Here is a 27,285-nt window from a genome sequence, read left to right as displayed (position 1 = left end):
ATATAAATAATTTTGTTAATATTGTCAGGAACCCATAAGATACAAGAAATGTGATTTCAAAATCAAAATGATTGCATGGTATTATGAAATGGAGTCCAGCAGGAGCTCACAATCTTTTAAATTAAGTAGTTTCTAATTCTGCCTAATAACAAAGCCAAGATTATGTTTTGCAAAAGTTATTCCCCAAAGTGCAGCATAAGAAATATAGTCAATAATATTGTAATCATGTTGTATATAACAGATGGTGACTACACTTATCAGGTGAGCACTCAGTAATGCATAGAATTGCTGGATCAATATGCTGTACACTTGAAACTAAATTAACATTGTATATTAATTATAAAAAGAAAAAAAAACCTCTTCCACACTAAAAAGAAGAAGGGTTTCCAAGAATAACTGATGATTCTGGGTCTGGGGATAGAAATATGCAAAATATATCAATACAGTTTAGAAACAGAAGGAAGAAAAGAGTCTTGGACATGTTGTTTCTGAGTTCCCCTAGGACATGAAATTATGAAAAGGTGTTAGAAGTTCTGATTTTGGACACTGCAGTTTGGAAACTGCAGTTTAACTTTTATTAATTTAATTTCTATAAAAAAATTAAATAAAGAGCATAAAGAATTAAATACAAAGATTTTTATGATACTGGCAAGTCTCAAAAGTGTATGATTCTATGACTTTAAGTAAAGTGATTATATTCAAGAAAACTCAGAGATAGAACATTGGTGCCTGATGAGAGGTCCTGTCATAATCATTTGGAATAAAAAGGACAATGTCAATTCTAAAGTCACTTTGGAATTAGTTGGAGTTAGTGACTTACAGGGGGTAGGTCAAGGAATTTATTTAGTAAAACTAGTAAGGCCTTTTTTTTTTTCTTTTTAATGATTTATATCTAGTTTGATTTGCATGACTGTTTATTTTGACCTGTTTAATTGAAGTTAAAAATAAGCATGTCAAACTGTAAAAATAATTCTGTATTCTCTTATTTTATATTCCACATTTAAAACATGTATTCAAGTTTCTTCAACCACTACAGCCAATGATTTCACTCTACCTTTAGTTTTTCCATTCAGACTTCTTCCCCCAGTACTTGTGGTCCATTTTATGAAAAAGTACTTCCTGACATCTGCCTTGAATTTCCTCTTTCCCCCAGTCCCATTCCTGAACCCTCATCTTGTTATCTTCTTTAAGTGGAAAATAGTCTGCTTGACATTATTTCTATCATGTTCAGTTCTGTGTATTTCAGTGAAATCTTTCTTAATTATGTTCTTCCCAAGGGAGCACTTAATCTTTTTTAGCCTGTCTTTATAGATTTTTACCTGTTGGCCCCAGGATAAACCCTATTGCTTTTTAAGGCAACTTCAATAGTTTGAAAGTCTTGGATACTTTGTTAAAAGAATCCCCACTAAAACAATATCACAAAATAAAACTCAATTTTCATGCCTTGAAAGAATTTGCTTTCTCTGACAATAAGCAGAAATTCCAAAGAACAAAGTGACATCAAATATGTACAGTCACTTGTACATTTTGATTCCAATCTTTTCCCCTTGGTATCTTACCTTTAGTACCTCGAGGGTTCAAACAGAATGATGAAACAGTATTTTTGAGTGTCCATTGCCTTTAATATTTACTTTCTTTCCAACAGAGCAGAAAGATCTACACCTAGAAGACATTATCATCAAATTAATGTTTCCATTTAGGCTGTTTCTTGTATTTATTCACCTAAAGTCAAAATGCAAAACGGGCCAAGATAAAAAAAAAAAAAGTAAAAAAAGAAAGAGAAGAGGTATCATGATAAAAATGGGAAAACAATTATTACTTCTATTTAAAAGGCAATTAATGTAATAGCTCAAGATTCACAATGAAGGGAAATATGAGAGGAACTATAATTTCATCAACCAATATGATTGTACCAACCAATAATATAAATTAATGACTCTCTCTACAGAAAAACAGTAAAGAAAAAAAGCTGATTTTACTTTGCATAGTGCTAAGTATTGTCTATGTTACAACAGTTCCAGTTAAATGGATGTTTTAGGTGAACATGTTGAAGTAATTTACAGAGTACATACTAGTTGGCAATATGTCAAAGATTATCAAAGATTGTGGTTTACTGTGTAAATGGCAGAACAGCTATACTCAAATATTAATAACCTTCAAAGTTTGGGCCTTCTAAATATTTTAATGAATACTTGGTCCCAGTAGCTATTTAATAGGTGTACAAATTGATAAATTTTTCAAAAGTATCTCTATATCAACAATATCTTTAAAAATTTGATAAAATTTTGGATGCTGAACATATGATAGAGCAAAAACAATTCTAGAAATTATTTGGAAGGTTTTGTGTTTTGGTCTTTTCCCAGGAGAATTTACTTCAGCTCAGAACTCTGACCAACTTCAAAAGAGATTTTTGCAGTTACTTCAGATCTTTAAGTTTTTCCAGGGAAAGAGTAAAACTGGCTTTCAGGCAACAGCAAAAACAAACCATTCAGTCAGTGCTTCTTGTGCAAAGCAATTGTATTCTATATTCTGAAGCAGTTTTGGAAAAAGTACAAATACATGAACTTCCTAGATATCCCCAATATAGGAAATGAAACTGATAAAAGCACCACTGCATGAAGGCAGGTTTTTACCTGCTTCCTAAGTAGTGGTCCAAAAGTCTAATTAAGTATTTTGGAGAATATGATACAAAGTAAAGTTGCAGATGCTCGGTAGGTCAAAAAGAAAAAAAAACAACAGACAAAAAAACCACTGTCCCAACTTCGTGCGGTAGCTTACCTGGTGTAAAAAATGATCAATCAACTACTTACTTGTTTGCATTAAACAATATATTTGTTTAATTCATTCTAGGTAATTGTTTAGAAGGTAAAACAAATAGTTCTGAACCATTTGCATCTTTTCAGTTTAGAATATTACACTTTACTAATTAGAATTATACTTTACTAATATCTCATGCACGGGTTTGGGGTCACAAAAAAGCAAATCACTCCAACAGAACTTTGTTAAGGAGTTTACCTGGGCAGTGAGACTTCATGGATGTAAAAGTATTCTTTTCTCTATTATAAATCTTGATGAATAAAGCAAAAACTGTTATATAAGATAAACCTTCGGGAAATGCCATTTGCTATATCAAGAAAATAAACCAGGAAAATAAGTATACTCTCAAGTATTAAGAATGAAAAATAAATATAAGTGAACAGTGATCTACCCCAGGCCCATCGTGTTCAACTATACTTGTATTTATTTATTTATTCTTCACTTTTTATTTAAATTCCAGTTAGTTAACATACAGTGTACTATTAGTTTAAGGTATATGGTTTAATGATTCAACACTTAGCATATAATACCAAGTGCTCATCGGAGGTGCTCTCCATTATCCCCATCCTCTATTTAACCCACCCCCCTCCAGCAACCATCAGTTCATTCTCTATAGTTAAGTCTGTTTATGGTTTACTTCTCTCTCTCTCTCTTTTTCCCTATCCTTGTTTGTTTCTTAAACTGAACTGTGGTCTTTCTGAACAGTTGATTGCAATAATAATGTTGCCCTGAACACTATACTTTACAAAAGGTCCCCTCCCTCTTCATAACACTCTTATTTACTAGTAATTCGAACATTAGTTCTTCCATGATTCAAGCTGCTACAGATTTATTGCCAATGATTTAATTCAAAGTTTGATACTTTTCAGATGTAAGTCTTTTAAAATATATATTCCTCTTAATATCAAGATAGGTACCTAGTATTGTTTATTAATATGTTTTCTATACTTGTTTTAATTATTTTTAGTTTAAGCTGAGCTAATGGATAGCTATATATTTAAAAACATGTTTTTATAACCAGCAATATAAATTATTTGTTTTTCCGACTTGTGTTACTTTAAAAAAAACTTGAAAAGTAACCTCTCAACCCTAAAACTCATTTTGGAAGACAATTTTAAAAAAGAAAAATGGTTCCACTGTTAAGATTCATACTTGCCAGGCCCTCTCCTCGGAATAAATTATTTCTCTTCTAGGGAAATAACTTGTCATTTGGAAATTACCTGGCTCTATTCCAGCTCAATCCATTAAAAACATGAAATGCCCAGTCAAAAAATGGAAAACTCCAGTTAAGGGTTTTTAATTGTCTTTCCAGGATTGAAGGCCAAAAGTCAGAGGGTCGGTTCTGGGCATTCCAAAGAGAAGTCAGCCCACACGCCAGGTGAGTCAGCATAGCATATCCTTGATTTTCCACAGTCAAAAATGAAAACTGACACAATAAAGAAAGCTTTTGGCTTCTTCTTGCTATTCTTTATGTTTCTTCTCCACATTATTCCACTAAACTTCTTTATCCCACTAAATCCTTTTAAGCTCCAGTTCTCTTTGCATAGCTTTCAGACTGAACCAATCTGTTTTCCCAGGCATGCATTCTTCAAGCTTCTCTCAGTGTTGACAAACCTTTTTGTGTAATGTTCACTTTTCCTTTTTTTGTAATCTCTCATTTCTTTATCTCTCACACTTAGCCTCTTATTTTCAAGTACCATATTAATATTTTAAATAAATGGCTTTAGAAACACCCTAGGGTGAGATGTATAAACAGTATGTTCTTGTGATATGTGAAGGCGTAGCATCAGAAAAGCTTGTTACTGGCTATTAAGGTTTCGAACAAATAATTTAATTTCTTTAACCTTCTTGATCCTCATGTGTAAAATAGAGGAGATAATAATGCCTCCCTTAGAGAAGATATTAATACAGTTTTCTATTGCTACTATGCAATTATTAACTATTCTTGCCCTTATTTTTTTATATGCTCATTCTCTAGGTGAATCAAAGTTGGCACTGGCTATGGGAAATGTTCTAACTAAAAATAAACATAAAATTAATAGGTTATTTTTTGTCTCCACCAAAACAAATTGAGAATACTTTCTTTTGTTTAGTGACATAGTTTTGTTATCCTTCTTCAACTGTAAAATTTCCAGAAGGCAGCCTACCAGCTGAATCTTAAAGTCCCTTGACAGATACACACTATTGCAGGAAGATGGCCATAAGGTTACCACAATGCAATGACACAATCCTGTAAGCAGATACCATCACCTTTATTCCAATTCTTTATTCATCATGCACTTTCTGGCATTAAGGAATTTCACAAATGACTTTTCAGTTGTAAAAAGAATATAAACTGGTAATTACACATTCCCTTGTATAGGTACTCTTGATTCCTAGGGCTGAGTATCAATTATAAAACAGGTTTTTGGTAGATGGAATGCTAAGTAGGTTCTTTGAAACAATGAAAAATTTGTTTTTGATTCAATTTTATCATTAAGTGACTGGTAATAAATAATTCAAGACAAAAGCAAGTCTGCAAAACCTTTACTATATTTTTTATCGTGATATTTTGGATTTGCTATTCAGATTGGATAGAAATTTAATTAGTTCAAGTTGAATCTATAAATCTATAAATCTATAAAGGATAAATTCAACAGTACAACACACAGTACAGCTCTATTTTTCCCTGTAAGTGTGTTATCACACAAATGAGTAAGTTCTGATTCACTCTCTTGGCTGGGATTCAAACATAAATATATTTAATCAGGTAAAATTATTAAATGGCTTATGAATGCACTAAAAAGACTAGATTATATTCCTGGGGCTGGTGAATATAAACGAGGGATAATTTTAATATCCACTTAGAACAGCTCATTTTAATAGATGACCCAAGGATTTCATGACACTTTAACTCCCAGAGCCCCTTGAGATCTGTGGAGGACTAGTAACCTTGTCTTTGTCAACCTACTTTTGAATATCCCTTCTAATTCTTTTTCTTCTGGAAATTCAGCTGTTCACTGAGGACACACCTCCCCTACAGTTCTGTCAAGTGGAGACATTTTTCCTTCTCGCTCTCATGTGACTTCAGGTCTTATGGGGAGTGGTGTCCTCTGTGCTTCCATTTGTTGTTTTTCCAAACAAATTCTCCTTTCTCTCCCACATTATCTCAATATCTCTGAAGTGCATGCTATGAGACCAAGCTCCAGTCTGAACTCTTCTTGTTAATGTCATTAGCTTATTTCTATGTCAGTTCCCACCTTCATGCCACATTTGTGGAAGGCTTTTTGCATTTCTTTCCATCATTACTCTTGCCTTGATTTTTAGTGTCTTCTATAACCCTGTTAATTATTCACCAAAACTCTGACCCCTTCAGTCGCTTTTCTTCTACTCCACTTCTTCACTACTCAAGATATTCCCATTAAAAATAATTATATCCCAGCTCATGTCTCAATTTTAGTCATTCTATACTATGGCCAGCAACTTCCAGCTCATCCCCATTTTTACAGTATCCAATAATTCTTTGACCTCCATTAAGAGTAGAGACCCATTGATTTCATCACTTTTCCACTGCACAAGATCCTTCTTTGTCTTTCCCTTCTGACCCAGCTTATATTCTGTGATATACTACTAATGCATCTCTATTGAAAATACCCTTTACAAATGCACTCTTCTTTTCCTCTGCCCTATCCTAAATATATTTCTACTGAAAAATCCCCAATCTTACTCTAAGGCACATCTATACAGTTATAAATATTGCCTGATAAATATGGAAAACCATGATGCAGGAGAGAAAGTGAAGATTTTAAGAACAAGCTATTGGGTTAGGTGAAAGGTGATGGAAAACAGGATCATGCACAGGTGCAACAGTGGGCCTGAGATATCTTATAAACAATCCATACTTGAACCAGGCATCTTGAGCTTTAGTATCTTCAGGGGTGAGGCTTTGGTCAAGTAAATATAAATTATTAGAGAAATGAGCAAAGTAGTTGTGGGAATGTGCACAGAAATGGTTATAATAATGAGTCATGAAATTTAAATTGATTACAAAGGGAAGCATGAACATGAGGTGAGAGATGAGAGGGAATATGCACATTGGAGACCCCGAAGAAATTGAAGAGTCTTTAGAGTGTAGGCAGTGTAGTTGGTGTGCTTAGAGGATCAGTGAAAGAATTCAATGCTTGAAATCAAGATTTTGGAGATGGTCCAGTTATTATTAATAAAATCTAGTATGTGGTCATAGGAAAGGATTTGTGAATGGACACATTCCTGTTGATTAAATAACTAGATTTATAAGAAAGTTTTCCTCAGTGCGAAATGATATAATAAGTTACATACTGTTTTGTAACAAGAATGAAAATTATTCATTCATTTCAAAATGTCCTTAAATTTAGTCGCCTTCTAATCCAGATTCTAGGATAGCCAGTCTGTGCTTATAATCTCAATTCCTTTCCTTAAACCATGAGAGTCTGATCAAACCTATAAAAACTTTCCCTAAAAAAATATGCTCATAATACAAAATAAACACATACACAAAATTTCAGGGGATTCAAATGCCTCCTGAAGTCAGTCATTGGATACTTTTAGGATAGAAGTGTTGGACTGTTAGGGTAGAGCTGTCCAGGTTCTCATTTTTCTAGTAGGTTTGAGCTGCTGCTGCAACTGCCATTTTGAATTTTAAGCATCAGGTGTAAAATGACAAAGGCACTTACTGGAGGAAACTTTCAAATTAGATAAATTGCTACACTTAAGCTGTCTCTTACCTGATGAGCATTTTCTTTAGATACAGGTGCATACTGAAACAAATTTTCCTTCTCAGCTTCATCTCAGGGGATTCCAAATTAAACTGAAGTCTTGAGATGAAGATAGAAAATACCAAGACCATTAACAAATTCCAAGAGAGCTTATTTTGCCCAACTAAAGAGACTTGGAGACTATATTTTAAGCCCAAAGTATATACTTCTCTAACTTTGCAGTTAAGATTTCCATGGTTTCTCCTTTACTTCATATGGCTCATAAAACAGACATCATACCTAAAGATTCTCTGGGCTATGGCCTGACACACCTACTTTTAGTAGTAGTCTTTCATGTGTGTGTGTGTGTGTGTGTGTGTGTGTGACTCATATGTTTTACCTTCCTCATTCATAGCAAATTACCTATCCTACCTAGTGACTATTAGATACTTCATGTGAATGTCATTCAACACATACAAAAGGAGAAAAATAATTTTGTATAATTTATTCTAACATAATAACATTCTCAAATTAGCCTTCTTGAGAACATAGTATCCTAGGCCTGTATGCCATAGGTAAGTGTGAGGATATTATTAATAACACTCATATTGATAATCTAAATATTTCCAAAGAAATTGCTTACCACCAGAAGTCTTTTTATTTAAAAAGTTGAATATTATTCAAATAGCTAGTGATCGCCTTTTATTAATTTTTTTAAAAGGGCATATTAGTTAGGAGGTGAGCTGCAAATGATGTAGAAAGATCTGTTTTCTGAAATTGTGTGTGACAATATTAAAAATCAAGTTTAATAAATCAATGAGTGCATTTATTAGAGACCCATAATCTATTCAGTGCTATCTTCTGTGGCCACTATATATAAAGATTAGGGGAAAAATCCATGTTCTCAAAAAGTATATGATTTATTGGGGAATAAAAAATTAAATCTAAAATTTATGTATTTAAAATTTATTAATAAAGATTATATAAAATTGAATTTTAAGTTAATTACACAGATTATAAAAGACATAATATTTTATGGAGAAAAGTTCCTTTAGATTATAGAAGTTGTACCGGATTCATTAGTTAATTTATCACCTTAAAAGTTTTATGTTGCTCTCCTGCTATATGTTAAGCATTATGGTGAGCCTCATAATAGATGTTGGAAATCCAAAAGTGAATAAGGCAGAGCTTGTCAAGAACTGTGAAGGTTCTGAGATTTTACCCTATGTGCAAACTAATAAGTTACCCTGCCAGTTTTGTGGATAATGGCAGAGGGTATGAGTCTCCTGTTCTTGGAAGTCTTTATACTTAACAGCACAGCAAGAAGGATCTTCATATATGGGTTAGTTTTCCTCGTATTCCAAGTCTCATGGAGGTGACATGAAGGGAGACAAGTAGATGCTTCTTAGGTAGTGGCTTTGCATCATGGCTGAGGAACCTTGGGCTTAGGGACCTTGAATCTATTACTATGGCCAGTAAGCAAATTTGCCCTTTGCTCTAGGAGGAGACATTCATTATACTGATTAGTAAATGACTCTGTCTTCATTTGTAGAGAGAAACTATTATTCCAGAGTCACTTGCCAAATAGTCATTCTGGACAAGATAGTTCTGAACAAAAGCCATTGGTGTCTGTATTAGTTTTCTATTGCTTTTCAACAAATCACCACATACTTAGTGGAGTAAAACATATTTATTTTTTTAAACTTTTTTATTTTTTGTAAAACATATTTATAATCTCATAGTTCCCATAGGTAAAGAGTCTGCGCATGGTAACAAGATCCTCTGCGTAAAGTCTCAAAGTGTCAACTAGGTTAAGTTCTTTTCTGTATCTCAGGATTCTCTTTTAGGCCCATTTGGCTGTTGGCCGAGATCAGATTCTTATGGTATAAGAGTGAGAGAGAGAGAGAGAGAGAGAGAGCACATGCACATGCAGGCAAGAAGAGGGAGACAGGCAAAGAGGGAGAGAAAGAATCTTAAGCAGGCTCCATGTCCAGCACAGAGCCCAGTGCAGGGCTCGATCTCATGACCCCGAGATCATGACCTGAGCCAAAATCAAGAGTCAGAATTAACTGACTGAGCCACCCAGGCACCCCCACGGTGGCTAACTTTTATAAAGCATGCAGGAGTCTCTGAGTCTAGTGTGCTATGATAGAGTCTTACACATAATCATGGGAATGACTATTCCATCATCTTTACCGTATAACACAATCTAGGCGAGGCATGAGTATTCCATTGCTTTTGCTATCTTCTGTTACCTAGAAATGAGTCAATGTTTTCTCTCACACTCACAAGGAGGGAATTACACAGAAATGTAATTAATTAGAGGGTCATTTTAGGACACTTCTATTCACAAGACATTCACAAAAATGAGAGTCAGTGAGAATTATTTCCTGATATGTATCTTGGTAAAGGAAAGCTTAAATTATACTGGTCTTTCTGGTCTTCCAAAACATAGATTTTATATGTAGGTTATATATAAAATTATATATATTACATATATGAGTCATAAATTCATAAATATGAATGCACATATTCATAAATACAAATTTGGTAATTAAGGATTGTGATAAATGATACTAAAGAGATATATAGAGTTTGATAGCATAATAGAGGCACTTATTTGGAGACTTAAGATGTTCTTTGAGAATGAATAGTTTTAGGTAAGTCAGGAACTAGGAGAAAATTATAAGTAATTGGAATGGTATACGGAAAAGAGAAAGAGAATCACAAAATTTCTTGGGGGGCACTAAGTGAATGTCCAAGTGAAATGAAGCTTACATAACTATTAGAAAGATGAGTAAGCAGAAGAATGGAATAAGGATAAACATTGCAATAAGGATGGAAGTTTACTTGAAAATGATAGGCTAGAGAAGTTAGACTTTATTGTACAGGCAGTGAGAGAGTGAAGGAGGCTGGGATGGAGAGAGGAGGTGTGATTAAGACAATAAATATTTGAACATAGGCTGTGCTTTCTAGGATAGTAAGATGTCCAAACAGAAATATTCAGCAAACAAGTGATTAGAAATGGGTGACAGGGACTCTGAATGGAAGTAGACTGTAGATTTGAACCCTTGGTGTAGAGTGTGATTTCACATGCTATGAGATTGAGGGAGCTATTAAAAGAAGTGTACAAAGAGAAAAGAAAAGAAAAGAAAAGAAAAGAAAAGAAAAGAAAAGAAAAGAAAAGAAAAAAGAAAAGAGAAAAGAAAAGAAAAGAAAGGAAAGAAAAGAAAAGAAAAAAAAGAAAAGAAAAGAAAAGAAAAAAGAAAAGAAAAGAAAAGAAAAGAAAAGAAAAGAAAAGAAAAGAAAAGAAAAGAAAAGAAAAGAAAAGAAAAGAAAAAAGAAAAGAAGGATAAAGGCCAAACTGTTGAGCACAGGAGAATGTTAAGTAAGCAAATCTGATGATGAAGGGGCCATAGGTATGAGCCTATACCAGGCTCATAGAGTGCCATATAAAATAAGGAAACAAACAAAAGAAAGGCTGTGGAACATATCTGGAGAATTTGAGGATTCTCTCTGGTTATTTTTCAAAGCATTTTGTGAGTTGAGTAGGGTAGACTTTTGACTGGAGACAACTCACAAAAAAGGAAAGGAGGCTGAGAACTGAAACAGTAGGAATGGGCCACTTTTTCTAGACATCAGTTGGGGAAGCAGAGACATTGTTACGTAAATAGGACTACTGAGGTCACTGTGACTTTGCCTGGGGCTGAACAGTGTAGAGATTTGGAAGTGCTTTGTAGAGATGCACTTGCAGGCAGACCTTGTTTTATTGTACTTTGCAGATACTGCATTTTTTTTTTTTTTTTTTTTTTTTTTACAAATTGAAGTTTTGTGCCAACCCTGAACTGAGCAAGTCTATCGGCACCTTTTCTTCCAACAGCTTTTACTCACTTTCTGTCTCTGTGTCCCATTTTGGTAATTCCAACAAAATTTCAAACTTTTTCATGATTATTGTATTTGTCATGGTGATTTGTTATAGCGATCTGATTAGGATGATTTGAAGTAACTATTCTAGTTGTTTTGCGACACCACAAATTGTGCCCGTATGAAATGGCGAGCTCCACCAGTACATGAGTGTGTTCAGACTATTCCACAGACTGGCTGTTCCCTCACGTCTCTCCCTCTCCCTGGGCCTCCGTGTTCCCCAAGACATAATATTAAAATAAAAAAAATAATAATAATAAAAATAAATAAATAAAATCAGGCCAATTAGTAACTCTACAATGACCTCCAAGAGTTTGAGTGAAAGAAAAAGTTGCATATCTTTCACTTTAAATCAAAAGTGAGAAATGATTAAACTTAGTGAGGAAGATGTGTTGAAAGCTGAGATTGGCCAAAAGCTAAGCCTCTTGTGCCAAACAGTTACCCAAGTGTGAATACAAAGGAAAAGTTCATGAAGGAAATTAAAAGTGCTACTCCAGTGCACACATGAATGACGAGAAAGCCAACAGCCGTATTGCTGAGATGGACAACATTTTAGTCATCTGCATAGATCAAAGCAGCCACAACACTTTCTCAAACCAGAGCCTAATTCAGAGCAAGGTCCTGGCTCTTCAATCTGTGTGGCGGAGAGAGGTGAGGATGCTGCAGAAGAAGGGTTTGAAGCCAGCAGAGGCTGGTTCATGAGGTTTAAGGAAAGAAGCCGTCTCTGTAACATAAAAGTGCAAAAAGAAGCAGCAAGTGCTGTCTAGAAGCTGCAGCAAGTTGTCCAGAAGATGTAGCCCAGAGCATTAATGAAGGTGGTGACACCGAACAATAGATTTTTCAAGATAGACAAAACTGCTTCTATTGGAAGATGCCATCCAGGACTTTCACAGCTAGAGAAGGGAAGTCAACGCCTGACTTCAAAGCTTCCAAGGACAGATTGACTCTCTTGTTAGGGGCCGAGGCAGCTGGTGCCTTGCAGTTGAAGTTGATGCTCATTTGCCATTTCAAAACTCCTAGGACCTTTAAGAATTATGTTAAATCTACTTGGCCTGTGCTCTGCAAACGAAAAAATATAAGGTCTGGATCACAGCACATCTGTTTACAACATGGTTTCCTGAATACTTTAAATTCATTGTTGAGACCTACAACTCAGAAGAAGAGATTCCTTTCAAAATATGCCGGCTCATTGATAATGCACCTGGTCGCCCAAGAACCCTGAGCGAGATGGACTGAAAGAGGAACGTTGTTTCCCTGCCTGCCAACACATCTACCCTGCAACCCGTGGATACAGGAGTAATTTTGACTTTCAAGTCTCCTTATTTAAGAAATACATTTTGCAAAGCTGTAGCTACCATGCAGATTCCACTTATGGATCTGGGAAGCTTCCAGAAAAGATTCACCATTCTAGATTCCATTGACAACATTTGTGATTATGAAAAGAGGTCAAAATAGCAACGTGTCACAGTGTTTGGAAGAGGTTAATTGCAGCCCTCATGGAGGACTCTGAGGGTTTCCAGACTTCAGTGGAGGAGGTGGCTGCAGACGGTGGGAATACAGAGACCTAGAACCAGAAGTGGAGCCTGCAGAGGGGGACGCAATCTCATGATAAAACTTTAATGGATGAGATTTTGTTTCTTATGAGTGAGCAAAGAAAGTCATTTCTTGAGATACAGTCTATTCCTGGTGAAGACGCTGTAATGATTGCAGAAATGGCAGCGCGGGGTTAAGAACATTACGTGAGCTTAGTGGGTGAAGAAGCGCCAGGGTGGGAGAGGATGCACTACAAGTTTGAAAGAAGTTCTACTGTGGGTAAAACGCTATCAAAGTGAGCACATGCTACAGAGAAATCATTTGTAAGAGGAAGAATCCATCCATGTGTCAAATCTCATTGTTGTCTTAAGAAATTGCCACGGCCTCCTCCCACCCCGCCCCAGCTTTCAGCAACTGCCACCTTGGTCAGTGAGTGGCCATCAGCATCAAGGCAAGATCTTCCACCAGCAAAACGGTTACAGCTCACCAACAATGACTCAGATGATGTTAGCATTTTTTTTTATCAATAAAATATATATTTTTAAAGATTTTATTTATTTACTCATGAGACACACACACACACACACACACACACAGAGGCAGAGACACAGGCAGAGGGAGAAGCAGGCTCCATGCTGGGAGCCCGACGTGGGACTCGATCTTGGGACTCCAGGATCACACCCTGGGCTGCAGGCAGCGCCAAGCCACTGTGCCACCGGGGCTGCCCAATAAAATATTTTTAAATTAAGAAATGTACATTAAGTTTTAGACAATTGCACACTTAGACTACAGTACAGTGTAAATCTAGCTTTTTATGTTCTGGGAAACAAGAAAATCAACTCACTTTATTGTAATAGTTGCTTCATTGTGGTGGTCTGAAACCAAACCTGCAATATCTTCAAACTTTGCCTGTATTTATAATATTGAAGAATTTTAATATTGTACATAATATGCACATAGTATTATTGTACATCATCAGGTGGATGAAAGTAGAAAGCTTCATATTATCAGTCCTTAGATATTTAGTTTTCTGGGAACTGTCCTATCTGAAACATATCATGGACACTTAAGAAAATATCACTGGCCCTGACCCTGGTTTCTACCCAGGTCCAACCACGACAACCAGTAATGGTCCCCCTTTGGTTTTCAACAAAAACTATATTCCATGTTAAAGGATGTTAATTAGTGCATATCCTTCTCCCCCAAAAGTATTTTAAAGTATATTTTCTTTTATGATCTTATAATACCACAGAATGTAAATCTGGCATGCCGAATAGCTTATTTTAATTTATGCACATTTTGGTTATTTGCCTTAACAGTTCCCCAAAATCCAATTTGCTAAATTATCTGTTTTGTGAGGATATAATAACTTTCAGAAATAAGCCAATAGTTTTAAATTTATTAAGGAATATCTAAATAGGAAAATGGGATTGCAATATATATGTTATAGGGATGCCTGGGTGGCTCAGTGGGTGAGTGTCTGCCTTCGACTCAGGGCGTGATCCCAGGGTCCTGAGATCGAGTCCCACATCGGGCTCCCCACAGGGAGTCTGCTTCTTCCTCTGCCTGTCTCTGCCCCTGTCTGCATCTCTTATGAATAAATAAATAGAATCTTTAAACACACACACACTATATATATGTCATAGGAAGTAAAAAGTTGTCTTTTATCAGTTGATTCTTAGAAGCCCACATAGTAAAGTGGAAAAATGGCCTATCAGAAGTTATCCACTCAAAATTTTATGTGAAGTTTTAGAAGTTTTTTTTTTTAACATTATTGGTATTACTTTGTTTTAAATTAATTTTTCAACACTGAGGTATTGAACACAAAGTATTATCCAAAGACCATAAAAAAATTACAGTCTAATATTAACAACCCACACATGCATGTAGGCGCCCATGTATGCACGCATATAATAGAATAGAAAACAGTGAATAAAGCGTGAATTGATTTTTGTAAAATATGAATGCTCATACATATATATTTGTGCTTATGTTGAAAATGGGTATAAGATTATGAAACTGGTTATATCTTCTGGAGATTAGATGAAGAGGTTTCTTATTTTTGTTTTATTTTTATTTTATTTTTTTTAAGATTTTATTTATTTATTTGTGAGAGACAGAGAGAGAGAGAGAGAGAGAGAGAGGCAGAGACACAGGCAGAGGGAGAAACAGGCTCTGTGCAGGGAGCCCAATGTGGGACTCGATCCCGGGACTCCCGGATCATGCCCTGGGCTGAAGGCAGCGCTAAACCGCTGGGCCACTGGGGCTGCCCCCTATTTTTGTTTTAGACATTATATTAAATAATAGGCATAATAATCCCAAATAAATATATTAGTATAAATAACTTCTTTTTTTTGTTGTTGAGAGAGAGAAAGAGAGTGAGCACCTGTGAGGTGGGGAGGGGCCAAGGGAGAGAAAGAAAGGGAACCTTAAGCAGGCTCCAAGCCCAGCCAGGAGTGCAAGGTGGGCCTTGATCTCCTAATCCTGAGATCATGACCTGAGCCGAAATCAAGAGACACTTAACTGAGACACCCAGGTGCCCCATGAAAATAACTTTTAAAATAAGATAATCATAAGTAAAACATAATGAGGGCCTGCATTATAGTAGTGTGTTATGTCACTTGGTGGGTAGTTGGGAAGTAGGAACAAATATTTTTCATGTTGGTTTTTAGGAAGTGGACTTAGCAGGACATAGTGACGATTCGGGCAAGGTGGGCAAAGAAGTTTTGCAGTTATGTCATGGCTCAGTTTCCTGGTTAGTATATTTTCCCCCTGGACTATTAAGCTTTGGATAAAGATTAATTATTAATTAAACACTGTATAATGCCCTCTTGTTTAACCCGAGAAGATATATAATGACCTAAATATTTCCACACTGCTACTGTAGAAGTAGATAATTTTTCTTTAATAGGAGAAACTGATATTAACTCAAAATATTAAAAAGTGATTTTGGTAAGTCTAATATTTTTAATCTGGAAGCTCCACAGAGATGGTAGGGTAAAAAAAAAAATTTCTAATTACCTAACAGTGTATTTTGTTTTTTCTTTTTTTAATCTGCCCTACAGTCCAGGATTAGGGGCAGAAGTTCCTTAGAATTAAGGCCAATAGCTCTTAGTATTAAATCCAGTGAGGGTAAGATGATGGCTACTATCTCATACACATACACACTTAACCTCTTACAGTCTCTATTTTAATTTACTCAAGGATAAACAGAACTTAGCTATTCTAGGCATTAAAAAAAGTGATTTCTGTAAGCAGCATGCACATTTCTACCAAGTTACCCTGACTATTCACTTTATCAGTGCCAGAAACATTTAAATTTCTAACTAAATCTAATCTTTGATAACGTTTGTTCTAGTTTTTGCTAAATCCTATGGATAAACTCCTACTAATCTGAGAAACAAAGATCTTTATTTTTAAAGCATATTTACTATTTATTCAATTGTAGTTCATAGAGATATCTTAAGAAAGTATAGTATAGTTTTTAAAAAATGTATAGTTTTTAAAAAATACTTCTAAGTCAGTAACTGCAAAAATTTGCATATAGCTCAGTACAAAGTTAAAACCATTGTTTTGGTCTCTGAAAACATATGAAGAACTAAGCTAAAGTTCATAAAAATTAAATCTGCATAAACATAGATCATATTTACGCTCTTGCTTTAGATATGCTTTCCTTAATGAATAAGCACTGAATAAATGAAGTGTTTCCTTTTTCTGGAAGACGAAAATCAATTTTATCATTATGTTATTTGCCAGTTATCTTACGGATTTTATTTCATGGTGTTTCCAGACAACTTTGAATTGAATTATTCAGTCTTTCCGTTGTAGCAGAATCAACTAATTTCCGTACTATGACTGTTTGGAGCATATTTACCCTTTGTATCTGCAGTAGGTATTGCATGGTGCCTACTGTTCAGGCTCTGGATCCAGAAACCACATGTGACCTTTCTCTGTCTGTAGCTATATGAACTTGGGCAAGTCACATCTCTGTGCCTCATGTTTACAAGATAGTTAATAACAATAAGAACCTGATGGAAGTTTTGGTGTAAGGATTAAATGACAAAGAGATAAAAACATTCCCTACAATACTCGGATTTTTATGACATCCCTGATTATTGTTTTTGAAATGGTTAAAGTGCATAAAATGATCAAATGGCTATTCAAATTACAGCAACTCATCATCAGTTGTCACATATTTATATTTCTAACAACCATTCAAGTCCATTTACCCAAGTTCCAGCTCCGTCACTAGTTGCCAATGAACATTATCTTCTTGGATGGATTCCATCACCGTAAGCTTAACAGATACCAAAACAAACATATACTTCCCATTCGAAATCAGCGCTTCTTATCAGATCTCCTCTCCCTATTGAGTTCCCAGTCACTTAAGGATTAAATCTTGGAGTCGTCTTTGACTTATTCATTTCTTTTCCTTTAATTTTTGGGAAATAGAGATCAGGCACTAAGTCTATTTACTTTTATTTAAACATTTTTCCATTTCTGGAGCTCTCTCTCTCTTTCCTGTCCTCGTCAAAGAAATGACACTCAATCCTGCTTTATAAGGGTAGTTCCCTAACTTGTTTTTTTACTTCAGTCAGGTCCATTCATTACTTCGGAGAATCCATGCGTGGATGCCAGTTGGTAGGCTGCTGCCCTGCACGTCACCAGCGGTGCGGGGCCCAGGGCGAGGGCCCTGCCGAGGGGAGCGGCGGGCGCCGGGTGGTGCCGCCAGGCTGCAGCCGCAGGAGCCGCACGTGCCGTCCTCGCTTCTCCGTCCAGGTTTAGGGACACGTGGGGGCGGCCAAGAGCCCCCGCCGCCGTCGCCCGAGGTCACGCAACTTTCAAAGCCGGCCCTGGAGCTGCCCCTCCCCCCCCCGCCCCGTCTGTCACCCACGAGGCCTCCTGCTCTTCCTTTAGACCCTGACTGAGGCGCCCTCCCCAGGCCCCTCCCGCCGGCGGCCCCCCTGCTCCCAGAGCCCGGGGCGGATGCACAGTCCCTGGGAGGCCCGTGGGCCTTGCCCTTGGGGTCCTTTCTCAGTCGGTGCCGGCCTCTAGGTTGGGAACCGCCCCCGCCTCTGCGCTGGGCACCGGGGCTGCCCCGCAGCAGCACGGAGACCGCACCCGCGAGGGGACCGGCGCCAGCCCCCCGCCCCCCGGCCCCCGGCCCCCAGACCCCCAGACGCCCAGGTCCCCAGACCCCCAGGCCCCCAGGCCCCCCAGCTCCCAGGCCCCCAGACCCCCAGACCCCCAGGTCCCCCAGCCCCCCAGCCCCCCAGCTCCCTGGCCCCCGGCCCCCCAGCCCCCAGGCCTCCAGCCCCCCGGGCCCGCAGCCCCCCAGGTCCCTGGCCCCCAGACCCCCAACCCCCAGACCCCCAGACCCCCAGGTCCCCCAGCCCCCCAGCCCCCCAGGGCCCCCAGCCCCCCAGCCCCCCAGGGCCCCCAGCCCCCCAGCCCCCAGCTCCCTGGCCCCCGGCCCCTCAGCCCCCAGGCCTCCAGCCCCCCGGGCCCGCAGCCCCCAGACCCCCAACCCCCAGACCCCCAGGTCCCCCAGACCCCCAACCCCCAGGGCCCCCAGCCCCCCAGCCCCCCAGCTCCCTGGCCCCCGGCCCCCCAGCCCCCAGGCCTCCAGCCCCCCGGGCCCGCAGCCCCCCAGGTCCCTGGCCCCCAGGCCCCCAACCCCCAGACCCCCAGGTCCCCCAGCCCCCCAGGCCCCCAGGGCCCCCAGACCCCCAGCCCCCCAGCCCCCCAGCTCCCTGGCCCCCGGCCCCCCAGCCCCCAGGCCTCCAGCCCCCCGGGCCCGCAGCCCCCCAGGTCCCTGGCCCCCAGCCCCCCAACCCCCAGACCCCCAGCCCCCCAGGTCCCCCAGCCCCCCAGCCCCCAGGGCCCCCAGCCCCCCAGCCCCCCAGCTCCCTGGCCCCCGGCCCCCCAGCCCCCAGGCCTCCAGCCCCCCGGGCCCGCAGCCCCCAGACCCCCAACCCCCAGACCCCCAGGTCCCCCAGACCTCCAACCCCCAGGGCCCCCAGCCCCCCAGCCCCCCAGCTCCCTGGCCCCCGGCCCCCCGGGCCCCCCAGCCCCCACGCCTCCAGCCCCCCGGGCCCGCAGCCCCCCAGGTCCCTGGCCCCCAACCCCCAGACCCCCAGGTCCCCCAGCCCCCCAGGCCCCCAGGGCCCCCAGACCCCCAGCCCCCCAGCCCCCCAGCTCCCTGGCCCCCGGCCCCCCAGCCCCCCAGCCACCAGGCCTCCAGCCCCCCGGGCCCTGGCCCCCAGGCCCCCAATCCCCAGACCCCCCAGCCCCCCAGACCCCCAGCCCCCCAGCTCCCTGCCCCGGCCCCCCAGCACCCCAGCCACCAGGCCTCCAGCCCCCCGGGCCCACAGCCCCCCAGGTCCCTGGCCCCCAGGCCCCCAACCCCCAACCCCCCAGGCCCCCAGCCCCCCAGCCCCCCAGGGCCCCCGGCCCCCCACTCCCCAGCCCCCAGCCCCCCAGCCCCCAGCCCCCCAGCTCCCTGGCCCCCAGACCCCCAGGTCCCCCAGCCCCCCAGCCCTCCAGGCCCCCAGTCCCCCAAACCCCCAGCACCCCAGCAACCCCCACCCCAGCACTTGGCAGGATGACACAGGGCGTATGCTAAATGTTGGCAAATTGAACTCCAATACAAAAAAAAAAACTAAAAAATAAAAAGGATCTTTCAACTTCACTCACGGGCTGCTCAGGCATCAAATCAGGCAAAGTTTTCTTCCCTCGCGGAGAGGATTGCGCGCTGGACCTCAGCCCACCGCGGCGGCCGCGCAGCCCCGTCTCCAGGCACAGCTCCCACACCGACCTAGGACGCTTAAAATTCTTACGAGTGTTTTATTTATAGCGGTTGGAATTGCAGGAAAAAATTTTCTACTCTGTTTATGATACATTTAATTTTTAAAAATTCTTTTTTCTTATTTTGGAAGTGGGAATTCACTTAGAATTTTTCCTGCTGTATTAGAAACCAGTTCAAATAAGTAGGACATTACTTTTAGTACGTGGGGAGAAGGAAAGCCTATGCTTCCTTTTGTATCTGTTGCCTTTGTAGAAATGGGCTGGGTTGGTATGTTGTGTTTTTACTCAATTTTTAAAGTCCTTGATATAAACTACTGCTATTGACAAAATTATATGAAATTTCAAATGGCCAAAGAAATGGACAAAGCACTTCTTTTTATTGATAAAACCATTGTCTTCATTTTTTGAAAGTCGTATTTCCTCCAAGTAAATACATGCTTTTTAAAACATTATTGGAATGAAAGATTCTCAATAAATTTAGCCTCCCTTGCTGTCACTAAACTTGTCTTTCAAGGAAATATATTTCATTATTTTAGTCTCATATTAAATACTTAATTTTTTAAATAACGTCACTAAACTCTCTAGGAAATTGATATAAATAGAGAGCTAATGTTTTAAAGGATAAAATGTGAAAAGACTACAAGGACTTGGTGTTCTCCAGGAGCCTCAGAAATTCATCACTCCTTGTGTGTCATGCATTTTATTGCCTCCAGGAAAGCAGGGACCTTGAATCGAAGGACATTCTCTGGCTCTTTAATGGATGTTGACCATTCAAGGCATTAGATGAATTGAACACATTTTCCATACTATTTTTCCCTTTAGTTGACTCAATTATGATGAAACATTTCCTATCTTCGTGAATCAAATTTCCCAAATGACATAATATCATAGATTTTTCTGGATTATTATAATTTGACAGTTCTGTTTTTATCTGATACTGTTGGTCCACTGAAGTGCAGGTGCTTCAGTTCCTGATACAAAGAATAAAATTGTAGCACAGGTGCTCAAGGAGTAAAGGATCCTTGTTAGCATTCTGAAAGCTCATCTGCATAATGTAATGATGTAGATGATGCAGAGTCACATCTTAATTGCAGATGTTATTCCGAGGTTGAAAAGTAGGTCAGTGTCATCTGCCTCTAGATCTTGGAGAAGTGGAGGGACTTCGCCTGAAATTTTTTTAAAAAAAGCAACTTTGTTGGGTGATTAAGAAATCAAGAAAATCAGCTCATAACGCCTTCTTCAATCCAAATGGGATTTCTCCCTATACTCATGTTGAAATGCTGTGACATGTTCTTTTTTTTCTATCAAAGTTGATGTGGTTTATTGGAGCTTCAGTCACATGCAGAATATGCACTTTCTAAAAAAACTGTTGACTTGGTATTTTTTTTAAACCTTAGCTTCTGCTTATAGATTAAGATTCAGATTAATTTTTAAACAATATATAATTAGCAAAATTGACATAAAATGAGCCACATTAATATTTCTTACAGCTGTGAAATTCTTAGTTTTGATTACCATTATAAAATAGCATTCAAATAACTAAAAATGGAACCTCTCACATTTTATGTGTCTTGCTCATTTCACCATGTATGTTATACTTTACACAATTCTTTAAAATATCTTAGTTTTTAATTTTTTTATGGCGTCTGATGCATTCTATACTCCTTTGCATACCATTTCTTCACATTATTGAACATATTTGAATTTGCAGGCTTCAAAATTAGCATCTGTTTCTCATTAATCAACTTTCATTTCCTCAGGTGTTAGTGATGTAATTACAGTCAGGTGTACAAGCCTGCTTTCATGTATTCTTATTAGTACAACTTCATATTATTATCACTTTTACTATTTGGCTCTAATTGCATTTTCTCACATTTTCTATGTAAAATTTCTATAGGACTTTTTATTGCATTAGCATTATTATGTACACTGCAATTTGCAAAAATAAGTTGCTGTTTTAAAAGAAAAAGTTATAACACACTCCTTAAGAAAAAAAATGTGATTTCCTTTCTGAGTCTGCAACCCTCATTTTTGCTATATTTAACTCAAAGAAAAGTTTTATAGAATTTTTTTTTTACCCGATTCAATGTAGTTTTGTGGCTTGTAAGATGACTGATACATATTGTTCTCTCAAAAGAAACCCTTGCTGGTTTCCATGTAAGTTAATATATTGTATTTTCATCTCTATTATCTCAATCTCCCTCTTCCATCCTTTCCAACCTCCCTCCATCCAGTCATCCCTCCAGCCACCATTCATCCATCCATCTTTCCACCCACCCATCCACACACATGATTTTTCAGAAGTAAAGCTTGTTCAAACTGTCTTATTTGTAGACATACTAATTCCTCAGTTTGAGTATTTAACAAGTTATGATTCTTAGAAAACACATTTCCTTATTAACTGATTATCACTACATGTTTGTCCTGAAAAGTATTTTCAGGTGCATCTTCACTGAATGCAGGAATCTCCTAGGAGTCTAATGTTCTATCAGGATATTGGAATAATGTCAGTCTAGCTAATTCCTTTTTTTAATGATCAGTATCTACTTCATTATTCTTTTCCTTTCTTTGGAATATGACTTGGGGAATAAAAATGGGTTTATTATTTTGTGCTTTGAAACATTTGTAGTTTTTTTTTCCCCCAGAATCTCACATCATATTTTTATATTTTATGTGAGGGAAAAAAGCAAAAACTAAAGGAATATTTTCTAATTAGAATAATATCTGTTTTCTTTAATTTATTCATTTTGGCTTTTACTTTTCTTTAAATTTCTTTAAATTTTCATTTTTTGGAGCAAGTCAGTTAAATAATTTCTGTATTATGCTGTATTCATAAATATTCATAAATATACATAAATATACAATATCAGATCATACTGATGATTCTAAAGGTTGCTTATCTTATATGAATATAATAAATAATTAAATTTAACAAGTTAACACATTAAAAAACACATTAAAAAAATCTCCAACAGAAAATTTCAGTAGAAAATATTACTGAATTGCTGGTGTTGCCTTTCATTTTCAAATGCTTAGTTAATAGATCCTTATAATCATCCTGAAAGTGCAATTTTCGACTTAGTTTTCTTCTTGATACTATGTTTTTTCCCCTCATTATTACATACTTATTTAAAGTATTTAATTGTTACATATTGTATTACTAAAATTTCATCAAGAGAATGTACCATAAGCATTTTTTCTGCTTTACTAAGGATTACTTTCTACAGACAAATACCAATAGTTTAAAATGGATTCACTGAGACTATAGTTAACTAATGGTTAGACTATTTTAAGGTTTTAGCATGTTTCAAAATATTACTTTAAAAATAGCTAAGTCGGGATCCCTGGGTGGCGCAGCGGTTTGGCGCCTGCCTTTGGCCCAGGGCGCGATCCTGGAGACCCGGGATCGAATCCCACATCAGGTTCCCGGTGCATGGAGCCTGCTTCTCCCTCTGCCTGTGTCTCTGCCTCTCTCTCTTTCTCTCTCTGTGACTATCATAAATAAATAAAAAAAATAAAAATAAAAATAAAAATAAAAATAGCTAAGTCAACTTATGCTGGGGCTAGCTGTCATTAGGTAATATGGTTTTGTTGTTTTGTTTTGTTTTTAAAGATTTTATTTATTTATTCACGAGAGACAGAGAGAGAGAGAGGGAGGCAGAGACGCAGAGGGAGAAGCAGGCTCCATGCAGGAAGCCCGACATGGGACTTGATCCCGGGTCTCCAGGACCAGGCCCCGGGCTGAAGGCAGCACTAAACCGCTGAGCCACCGGGCTACCCTTGCATCCTTAGATTTTAATTATTTTTTTGCTTAATGGATTTTATTTTCCTTTTTGCATTTAATTTATAAGCTATACTTTATTGCTTCATTGTTAATAAAATATGATTTTTATGTCTTTGTATAATATGAACTTTATGTCTTTGTATAATACGATTTTTATGTCAATGTCTTTCCTCCTTTTTTAGCCTCCTTTTATTGCTCAGGGTATTACTATGGATTTGAGAATTTTTATATATTCAGTGTTTTTAAACTATTCTTTTTTTCAAGCCATTAATGTTCTTTTAGCAATCACTTTTTTTACAAATGCATCTAGTGAAAGGTACTTAACCCTAGCTCCCGGGTCCTTTTGAAATGTCCCTGTTTTAAAATACCAACAATACAATTCTTTATAAGTTATATAATATTGTTAATATTAACAATAAACTATGTAAGTTTATTGACTTTTTATAACTATTAAAATTGGCAGAGCTTTGAATTGCAGCATTCATAAAGGCGTGAACTATGACAATTGAAGTGTCTCCAAAGTTTTACTCACAGACACAGATAATTAGATATTTTTAGATCTTCTTAATTTTTCACTGACCTTCTGATTTTTTAGTTTATTCATTGTTTAGCCAGTCTTCAGGAGTATACATTGATTCTCTCCCCTGTTCTAAGCACTTCAGTCTGTGTTGGGGCTTTGATTTTTTAATAAACTTACATTTTTAGAATGTTTTAAATTTTACAGAAAAATTATGGAAACAGTACAGACTTTACATCAGGCTGCCCTTACTTTTAACATCTTACATTAGTATGGTATATTTGTCACAAATAACAAACCAACATTGATGCATTATAATTAGCTATAGTTCATATTTTATTCAGATTTCCTTAGTTTTTACCTACTGTTCGTCTCTGTTTCAGGATCTCACCCAGGATGCTGTATGTTTACATGCTGTCTATCATTAGGTCTTAGATGACCCTTGGCCATTAGTATTTTCTTAGACTTTCCTTGATTTTCATGACATTAATAGTTTTGAGGAGTGTTGAACAGGTATTTTTTAAAAATGTTCCTCTATTGAGATTCTTCTGATATTTTTCTCATATTTAGATTGAGGTATGGGTTTGGGGGAGCAGGACCACGAAGACAGAATGTCATTTCTATCACATTTTATCAAAGATGCACGTTAACAGCATGACTTACAACTTCCCCTTGATCATTTTAACCTTCATCACTTACCTAAGCTGGTATTTGTCAGGTTTCTCCACTATAAAGTTATTCATCACCCTCCACTCCAAATTTCCATACTGTATTCTTTTGAAAGATGGCACTCTGGCACAGTCTACATTTAAGAAGTGGGAAGTTTATGCTCAATCTCCTTGAGCATGGACTATGTACATAAATTATTTGGAATTCTTCTGCATGTGAGATTTCTCTTTTCTCTATTTATGTATTTATTCATAATTTATTTAAACACATTCATATTTATTTGTTTTGTTGCTCACATTGTTCCAATTTTGGTCATTGAGAGTATTTTCTGTAGGTTCCTATGTCCATATGACATACCCTCATGAAAGTCTGTGTGTTTTGAAAACTTCCTTATTTTATGGCACAAAAATGTGGTCCAGGCTCATCTTATATACTTCTTGCCCTAGTCCTAGAACCAGCTATTTCTCCAAAAAGCTCTAGTTCCTTTTGTCCTTCCTATTGTTGATGGATTTAGTCCTCAGTTTTATGCATTTTCTGCGTAATGTTTGTAATGTATGACCTGATCTGCTTTCTCTGATATACCTTTGCTTTGGGATTTTGTTGTCAATCCAGGATATGCAAATGTCTCCCAGGAACATAGAAGAAACCCTCATAACTATAAGGTTATGAAAAAGGGAGTGCCTGAAAATCCAAGGGGATGCAAAAATATGCAGCCCTGAGTGAATTTTTTTCACAGATTCAATTCAAAGTGTGTTGAGAAATGGGGTAATAAAAGTATTCCTTTTATAATTAAGAAAGAAAATAAAGATTTCAGTTTAAGGGCACTGTAAAAGAGAGAGGCCTTGGATAAAGAAGGATAGTAACTAAGGGAGTTTGATTTTCTAGAGGTATGGACCTCTAGAAATTTTTGTGTTCATAATATAATATTTATGTTCATAATGTAATTTTTGTGTTCATAATATGATATAAACTTTGTGTTCATAAAATTAGGGCTCCATCAACCAGTTGATAACTTAATATTAATATTTTAATAAAGACTCCATAATGACAAATGTGGAAAAAATACTTAGGATGAAATATGTCTTGGAAAAACAAAATTAATTATGCAGAAGTAGATCCTAAAGGAACAATTTAATTATTCTTATAAACTCTCTAGAAGGAAATATGTTTCAGAAATAACCCATGGTAGCATGGTTTGAAAAAAAAGTTCATAAAATCTATTAGGCTGATAAATACAAATGCTATCAAAGAAGAGTGAAGAGATACTAAGTATATAGCTATAATGAAATATATATTTCCAGAATTAATGTGTTTGGGGAAAATATATGTATTTATAAATATATATAAATATACACACACTTTATAAATAATGGCAGTATTGTTTATATCAATATTTTCATGACAAGTAACTGATATAATGGATTTAAATGCTGGGCCTATAGTAAATACTTAAATTTTAGGCATTATTATTACTATCATCATCAGAAAGAGTAAAATTGCTTTTCACTCGAAAGCAGGTATTTCTGAACTTTCCATCTAGTAGAAAATGAAAAGTTAATTTTAAACCAAAAATTTGTTGTTAGATTATAAGTGGTTCCCTAGGGACTCTGTGTATTTGCTTTATTTAAGTGAAGGGATATATCGTTTCAATTTTCTAGAGTACATTTTAATATATTGCCTACAATAATGTAGAGTCATTTACACAGAGTTAGATAGTTGGATGAACTCAGGGGACTCCACTGAGTATACTAATGTAAAGCTTTAATAAAAATGAATAATATGGTAAAGAAGGAGAAAGAAATCATAGGCACGTATCCGGGGCCCCAGAAACTTCCAGGTGCAGCTCCCCAGGTTCCTTCCTCCGTCACACAGGATGTACTTTGTCTCTGGATTGTGAGCCACGGAGATATGCGTGAGGAATCTTGGTTTCGAGATAGCTTGGGCAAACGGTTCCAGCAGGGATTTGTTACACCCTACTGGTCAGGTAACCACACCAGGTGAAATAGGTTTAACTGGGTGTAAACCATCCCCCTGTAGATCCCTAAACAGTATAGACCAGTTAGACCCACGTGCTGCTAGAGGAGATTCACAATCTAAGCTGCACACGATAGGTCCATTGCTTGCACAACTTGTCTTTTTCTTGTCCAAGGTCTAAGGAGTCCTTGGAGTAAAGCAAAGACAGTCTTAAATTCAGCTGTGTGAGAACTCCCTCTGAAGCAATGGCTGTGGACAGTTACTTCACTTCCTGCTTGTGCATGCCTCTTTCTCTGTCAAGAGGACAGTTTTCCCTCTAATCTGTTCTGAACTGGGCTTTTGACATCTTTTGGCCAATAAAATTTGGTGGAAGTGACCGTGTGCCAGCCTCAAATGAGAGATCCAGTGGTTTCTACCTTTTCTTACTTGGTGCTTTGAGCTCTCATGTTGAGACGCGTGGACTATCCTATTGGAGAGACAGCACAGAGACAGGCCGTGTGGCAATAAATAGAGGAACCAGACTGACAACCAATATCAATGTTCTAACC

General features: G+C 38.1%; 1 long non-coding RNA gene across 1 annotated transcript; it reads left to right on the top strand.

The window, feature by feature from the left end:
- Window positions 1-786: 786 nt before the first annotated feature.
- On the top strand, window positions 787-17,766 carry LOC118353230 (uncharacterized). The gene is made up of 3 exons (XR_004811780.2): window positions 787-825; window positions 4,130-4,195; window positions 17,581-17,766. It is a non-coding gene; the product is annotated as an uncharacterized LOC118353230 (long non-coding RNA).
- The last annotated feature ends 9,519 nt before the right edge of the window (window positions 17,767-27,285 follow it).

This window comes from Canis lupus, chromosome 33 (genome assembly GCF_003254725.2).
Source record: "Canis lupus dingo isolate Sandy chromosome 33, ASM325472v2, whole genome shotgun sequence".
Classification (NCBI taxonomy): domain Eukaryota; kingdom Metazoa; phylum Chordata; class Mammalia; order Carnivora; family Canidae; genus Canis; species Canis lupus.
The sequence above is the reverse complement of the archived record's forward strand: the minus strand, read 5'-3'. Positions and strand labels throughout refer to the sequence as shown.